Raw genomic sequence first — 8,461 nt, 5'->3', positions numbered from 1 at the left:
TAGTAGTGTTACTATCTACAAAGCTAGACTTGTCGAAAAAGATTTTTGACAAAGTTCAAGGTGTTGACTACGATGAGATTTTCTCACTCGTATCGATGCTTAAAGTCTGTCCGAATCATGTTAGCAAATTGCCGCATTTTATGAAATCTGGCAAATGGATAAACAAAACTGCATTCCTTAAAGGATTTATTAAAGAAAGAGTTGTATATGATGCAACCAGAAGGTTTTGTCAATCCTAAAGGTGCTAACAAAATATGCAAGCTCCAGCGATCCATCTATGGACTCGTGCAAGCATCTCGGAGTTGGAATATATGCTTTGATAAGTTGATCAAAGCATATAGTTTTATACAGACTTGCGGTGAAGCCTGTATTTACAAGAAAGTGAGTGGGAGCACTACAACATTTCTGATAAGTATATGTGAGTGACATATTGTTGATCGGAAATAATGTAGAATTATTCTGCAAAGCATAAAGGAGTGTTTGAAAGGAGTTTTTCAAAGAAAAACCTCGGTGAAGCTGCTTACATATTGAGCATCAAGATCTATAGAGATAGATCAAGACGCTTGATAAGTTTTTTCAATGAGTACATACCTTAACAAGATTATGAAGTAGTTCAAAATGGAACAGTCAAAGAAAGAGTTCTTTCCCATGTTACAAGGTGTGAAATTGAGTAAGACTCAAAGCCCGAGCATGGAAGAAGATAGAAAGAGAATGAAAGTCATTCCCTATGCCTCAGCCATAGGTTCTATAAAGTATGTCATGCTGTGTACCAGATCTATTGTATACCCTACACTGTTTTTGGCAAGGGGGTACAATAGTGATCTAGGAGTAGATCACTGGACAGCGGTCAAAATTATCCTTAGTGGAATAAGGATATGTTTCTCGATTATGGAGGTGAGAAAAGGTTCGTCGTAAAGAGTTACGTCGATTCAAGCTTTAACACCGATATGGATGACTCTAAGTCTTGATCTAGATACATATTGAAAGTGGGAGCAATTAGCTAGAGTAGCTCCGTGCAGAGCATTGTTGACATAGAAATTTGCAAAATACATACGAATCTGAATGTGGCAGACCCGTAGACTAAACTTCTCTCACAAGCAAAACATGATCACACCTTAGTACTCTTTGGGTGTTAATCACATAGCGATGTGAACTAGATTATTGACTCTAGTAAACTCTTTGGGTGTTGGTCACATGACGATGTGAACTATGGGTGTTAATCACATGGTGATGTGAACTATGGGTGTTAATCACATGGTGATGTGAACTATTGGTGTTAAATCACATGGCGATGTGAACTAGATTATTAACTCTAGTGCAAGTGGGAGACTGAAGGAAATATGCCCTAGAGGCAATAATAAAGTTATTATTTATTTCCTTATTTCATGATAAATGTTTATTATTCATGCTAGAATTGTATTAACCGGAAACATAATACATGTGTGAATACATAGACAAACAGAGTGTCACTAGTATGCCTCTACTTGACTAGCTCGTTAATCGAAGATGGTTGAGTTTCCTAGCCATGGACATGAGTTTTCATTTGATTAACGGGATCACATCATTAGGAGAATGATGTGATTGACTTGACCCATTCCGTTAGCTTAGCACTTGATCGTTTAGTATGTTGCTATTGCTTTCTTCATGACTTATATATGTTCCTATGACTATGAGATTATGCAACTCCCGTTTACCAGAGAAACACTTTGTGTGCTACCAAACATCACAACGTAACTGGGTGATTATAAATGTGCTCTATAGGTGTCTCCAAAGGTACTTGTTGGGTTGGCGTATTTCGAGATTAGGATTTGTCACTCCGATTGTCGGAGGGGTATCTCTGGGCCCACTCAATAATGCACATCACTATAAGCCTTGCAAGCATTGTAACTAATGAGTTAGTTACGGGATGATGTATTACGAAACGAGTAAAGATACTTGCCAGTAACGAGACTGAACTAGGTATTGAGATACCGACGATCGAATCTCGGGCAAGTAACATACCGATGACAAAGGGAACAATGTATGTTGTTATGCGTTTGACCGATAAAGATCTTCGTAGAATATGTGGGAGCCAATATGAGCATCATGGTTCCGCTATTGGTTATTGGCCGGAGACGTGTCTCGGTCATGTCTACATAGTTCTCGAACTCGTAGGGTCCGCACGCTTAAAGTTTCGGTGATGATTGTATTATGAGTTTATGTGATTTGATGTAGCGAAGGTAGTTCGGAGTCCCGAATGAGATCGGGGACATGACGAGGAGTCTCTAAATGGTCGAGACGTAAAGATTGATATATTGGACGACTATATTCGGACATCGGAAAGGTTCCGAGTGATTCGGGTATTTTCGGAGCACCGGGGAGTTATGGGAATTCACTGGGAGAAGTATTGGGCCTTATTGGGCCATACGGGAATAGAGGAGAGAGGCCAAAAGGAAGGAGCCCCCCCCCCTCTGGTCCGAATTGGACAAGGGGTGTAGCCCCCTTTTCCTTTTCCCTCTCCCCCTCTTTCCTTCTCTCCTACTCCGGAAAGGAAAGGGGAATCCTACTAGGACTTGGGAGTCCTAGTAGGACTCCCCACACTTGGTGCGCCCCCTTTAGGGCCGGCCTCTCCCTCCCTCCTTCATATACGGGGGCAGGGGGCACCTCTAGACACACAAGTTGGTCTGTTGATCTCTCCCAGCCGTGTGCGGTGCCCCCCTCCACCATAATCCACCTCGATCATATCGTAGCGGTGCTTAGGCGAAGCCCTGCGTCGGTAGCATCATCATCACCGTCATTACACCGTCGTGCTGACGGAACTCTCCCTTGAAGCTCTACTGGATCGGAGTTCATGGGACATCATCGAGCTGAACATGTGCTGAACTCGGAGGTGCCGTACGTTCGGTACTTGATAGTCGGATCGTGAAGACGTACGACTACATCAACCGCGTTGTGCTAACGCTTCCCCTTTCGGTCTACGAGGGTACGTGGACAACACTCTTCCCTCTCGTTGATATGCATCACCATGATCCTGTGTGTGCGTAGGAAATTTTTTTGAAATTACTACGTTCCCCAACAATATATCCGACAATGAGGAGTAGCTTGTCTTATTAGGTCGCTATAAGGATCCATGTTCAGTTTGCTAGCTACTGCCTTTCCTTAACAAATTATAGTGAATTGTGCTATCTAATTTCACCATGCAATCTTCTGCTCTAGTGTATATGTTCTATATGTCGTGCAATGTGGTGTTAACTGTTTGGTTCAATTCTGCAAATGTGATGTTCAATTCTTCAGGGTGCAATTTTCTAAGTTGTCAAGCATGCTTGGTTTGGTTAATTGTCTGATCTTCTATTAGGAGTATGTTATATTGTGCAGTGTGGTGCTCAGTTAATGTTTGGTTCATTTGTTGTGGTGTTTAGTTAACTATTTGGTTCAATTCTATAATGTGATGTTCAATTGTTGTGGGTGCATTCTTGTTATTGTATACCATGTGAGAAATAAATCAAATTTGGTTGTACTAAATACATGAGAAACAAATACAATTGCTATATTTCCAAGTTGTTAAGCATGCTTGGTTTGATTAACTGTCTGATCTTCTATTAGGAGTATGTTATATTGTGCAATGTGGTGCTCAATTAATGTTTGGTTCATTTGTTGTGGTGTTTAGTTAACTGCTTGGTTCAATTCTGCAATGTGATGTTCAATTGTTGTGGCTACATTCTGTTATTATATACCATGTGAGAAATAAATCGAATTTGGTTGTACTAAATACATGAGAAACAAATACAATTGCTATATTTCCAAGTTGTTAAGCATGCTTGGTTTGGTTAACTGTCTAATCTTCTATTAGGAGTATGCTATATTGTGCAATGTGGTGCTCAGTTAACGTTTGGTTCATTTGTTGTGGTGTTTAGTTAACTGTTTGGTTCAATTCTGTAATGTGATGTTCAATTGTTGTGGTTGAATTCTGTTATTGTATACCATGTGAGGAATAGATCGAATTTGGCTGCACTTAATACAAGAGAAACATATACAAGTGCTATATTTTCTAGTTCTTAATCATGCTTGATACGGATAAATGGTTTTCCATGTGGCTTGAATTAGTCTGATGAATCTGCAATGTGCTTATTTTTTATCAACATATTTTACTGATAGCATGTGAGCCCTTACTTAACTTGATGACTAACTACCTTATATGTGTTGCAGGGAAACAATGGGAAGCATTGAGGTTTACAAGATGGTACTAACTATTATATTTTGCCTTTTTTATTCCTCTGCCCCATTTCCAATATAGAGAAGATATTTATGCACATCCTTGTTTTCAGGCCTTTCCAAAGCAGTTCACTGATGATTACCTCTCAAACCACCTCTATGATCAGGAGGCGAGAAAAGTTTTCATACAACACCCACGGTTCAATATTGAAGTGTTCCTAAAGAGGACGAAGGATGGACGGTCAATCATCCACAGGCACTGGCCTAAAGTTGTAAAGACCTTCAACATGAATGAAGGCTCAATATTTGCCTTCCCACTTCAGCAGTTTTCCAGATGAGATGCATTTGTCTATGTACCGTCTATGATGCTAATTTCGAAAGGTTCTAGATGTTGCATGTGAAACTTGATGTTGGTGCAGTTGTGTAATGGGGTAGCTGAGTGCAAGAAGTTATATCATGTTTGTACTCGGATGTATTTCAACTATGAAGTCCTGCTTCCTTAATATGGAAATGAAATATATTATGTGCTTAATATGAATGTCAATTAGATTAATAAATGGATTATTAATAATAGGGCAATTAGCCTGCTAATTGGCCAATTAGCCTGCTAATTGGGTTTTCCTATTGCAAACGGTTATTGAGAAAACACCGTGGGCGATGACCTCAGGCAACGCACACAGTTTCTAGGAATAAACCATGTTGAATCAATGAACAATCACACACGACATTCTCTTAAAAACTGTTTGCGTTACGCCACCTTGTGCATCATTTTCCTTGGAGTGACTGTGTGGGATATATATACGAACGGAAGTGTTTAGCAGGGACTGACTGTGTGTGATGTACTTACGACCGGAAACGAATTCGTCTGTATAATTGTATTTTTAGCACTACTGTACGTATAACCATATTTGGTCGCTCGCCGGTCGCACACAACCTCATTTTGTCGAGCGTGTGTGCCAGAAGGGCATATCCCCGACGGTTTCTGGGTCATGTAGGAAGGATCCCCCTATCGAAGTCACTCACTAGGTGACGGTTCCGAACGCCGTCGCGGAAAGGGGTTAAAAACCGTTTGTATAGCACCTCGTTGTACCAGTGTTAGTCATTTTCTTGCAAGCTTATGATGTGTATTACCGACAGGGCTCGGAGATACCTCTCTGAAACTCGGAGTGACAAATCCTAATCTGGATGTATGCCAACCCAACAAACACCTTCGGAGATACCTGTAGAGCATCTTTATGATCACCCAGTTATGTTGTGATAATTGATAGCACACAAGGTATTCCTCCGGTATCCCAGAGTTGCATAATATTTAGAACATTTTATATAATGGTCTAGAAATATTTAGAACATTTTATATTTTAAAAGGCCAAGAGGTGGAAGGCAACTTGGGCCAGGAAGGCCCAAGTGGATGAGCCCACCCCCCTTTCCTTGTGGGGGGGATCCTAGTAGGGGAGGAGTCCAACTCCCCCTTTGGATGGCGCCCCAAGGAGGCCTTCCCTTATTTGTTGCCAGCCCTCCTCTCCCCCTCTAACCTATATATACTTGAGGTATTGGCCACAATTGAACACATAAGTTTTGGAGCCTCCTCTAGTTCTTCTCGTTCATGCTTTAGTTGGTCCTAGTTGACTAATTAGAGTGTGGCAAATCCTCTTGTCCTCATAATTAGAAGCCCAGTGTGGTTCTAATCTCCTCCCTCTAATTCTCTAGCGACGATTAGCTCTGGACGGCGAAGCGCTGCCGGATCATGAAGGTTGCATGCTTGCAACCAAGTAGAGAGGTCGTGCTTTCGGTCTTCAGTTCAAGGGACTGTTCGTGGGCGGTACGAGGGATCGTTCATCGACGGTTCGAGGGACTCCAAATACGATCTACACCGACACGTTCTTTTTCCGCTACAACTCGGTGACGGTAACGGTCGTGATCCCAACCCGTTATGCATCCTCATATTGATCTTGGGTGATCGTAGGTGCGATTTTTTTTCTACTACGTTTCCGAACACACATGGTGTCCAAAAACTTTCTATTTCATCTCCACGGATACCTCCACAAAAGCACAAACAAGGTAATTTAAAGTGGTAGGTGTAAGAAGATTGGTGTATATGTTTTAGAATGTACGAACACAAAACCAATCCACAATGACCCCTCTTAATAGTGCGGTTGTCCTACAAATCAAATCGAACCAAAACGAAAACCATCGAGCCGTCGGAAAACCACGCCTTTGATCTTTTCAAAATATGGGGTGGGGGCGGGGCAATCATCTCCACATGAAACTTCCAGGGAATCAATAACCCGAGGTAAACTTTAGAATCGGTTATTAGTTCTACTGATCATATTGTCATCACATCAAAATATAATTAAGTGTCAGATGCACTTTCAATCTACCCATTTTAGGTGTATTGATGACAGTATGGTTAGAGCATGGCAAAGGATGTAATCAATAAGACAAGCCATGCAACAACTATTGATCATGAGAGACCCCCCTAAGTGTGTGCGAGAGTGGGGCTGCATGCATCACTCTGATGCAAAGGCCAGGGGTGATCCTCCTTTTCTAAAAGAAGTGTGTGCGAGAAAATAAGAATATGATTTATTTCTCATTTTATGGAAGCTTTGTCAAATTTCCTTTCCATATGTGACGATATGGTTTGCTAGTGGTGAGATGATGATATTTCTCTATTTTGGGACGGTAGCCTATGTCATGTTCATATTTCTATATTGTGTAGTTTTACTATAATGACAATAATTGTGTGTGTTGACATCACAGGTTCGGGATCACGACACATGCTGGACTGCAAGTGGCAGGTCAGAAAAATCCGAGCCTGACGAAGCTCAGCTCAGTTGCCACGAGGGGTGGTTATCTGGTCATCAGGTAGTAATCAACTTGCGTTTAGATTAACCCTTTTTCTTAAATGGCGCTTAGATTAGCCTTGGCGTCGCGCTTTGAGTTGTCGATGAATGTTTTTTCTAGTGCTGCTTGTGGGCGCAAGTGACTCAAAGAGTTGGATCGTTTTGGACTTGGGAGAATAGTTTAGACCTTAGCCTATAGCAGGTTCACAAAACCGTTGCCCGGCAAAAGACTTTGATCATTGTTCCGGATAGTGCTCTTAGGTGGATCTCGTCTCCACTTCGTCCATAACTGTTGAGTATATTGTGTACGTGTATATTTGTGTGTAAGGCTCACCTTCTGTTTCTTTTGTATAGTTGAGATTGTGGTCCATCTTTGTACTTATATATACGTGTCTGATGCACCGATCAATACATCGAGATTGCACAGCCCATAACTTGTCCTTCTACATGGTATCTATCGCAGCACGATCCTAAACCCTAAAGCCGCCGCTGCCGTCGCCGCTACTCCCCGCCGCCGCCACCAGCCACCGCTACCACCCTCCCGGTTGCCGCCGCCGCCGCTGGTCGCCGCCGCCTCTCCCCGCCACCGAGCCCGCCGTTGCCGCCGCCTCTCCCCAAGGCCGCGCCGCCGCTTGCTCCGCTTCCGCCCACGCCCGCACCCCTTCCTCCCACCCGCGCCGCACCCTTCCCTGCCCCTTGCGCCGCCGCACCTCCCAGTCGCACCGCAACCCGCACCACCCCGCCTCCATCCGCTCGCGCCGAGTCCCAAACCCTAACCCTCGCCATGAGCTCCTCCTCGTCCACCGTATCCAACCCGTTTGCCGGTCCCGATGTCACCCTCGTCCGCGACCTCAACATCCATGAGCGCGTTCCAGTCAAGCTTGATCACACCACCGCGTCCTCCTTCGCCTGGAAGCGGTATTTTTTGCTTGTGTTCCGTGAGTACCTCCTACACGGCCACGTGGATAGCACCGTGGACTCGGCACTCATGATCAACGACGAGGAGTGGATGATCCTCGACGCCACCATCATCCGCTGGTTCTACCTCACCATCTCCAGCGACCTCTTCCACACCGTGGTGGATGACGAGGACGACGCCTATGCGGTCTGGAGCAAGCTCAACGGCCTCTTCACCGACAACCGGCTGCAGCGCAAGGTCCTGCTCTACGATGAGTTTTACGGGTGCCAGCAACTTGACTCCTTCATCGATGATTTTTGCATGCGCCTCAAGAAGCTCGCCGACGAGCTCCGTGATCTCGGGGAAAAGATCGGTGACGAGCTCCTCATCAGCACCCTCTCCGGCGGCCTCAACGAGGACTTCGGGAACGCCGCCTCCAACCTCACCCTCATCCCGAAGCCCACCTTTGCTAAGGTGGTCGCGTACCTCAAGTTGAAGGAGCGCCGGATGCGGGTGGCGCAGACTCGCGCGA

This window comes from Triticum aestivum, chromosome 7A, assembly GCF_018294505.1.
Source record: "Triticum aestivum cultivar Chinese Spring chromosome 7A, IWGSC CS RefSeq v2.1, whole genome shotgun sequence".
Classification (NCBI taxonomy): Eukaryota; Viridiplantae; Streptophyta; class Magnoliopsida; order Poales; family Poaceae; genus Triticum; species Triticum aestivum.
Note: the sequence above shows the minus strand (reverse complement) of the source record.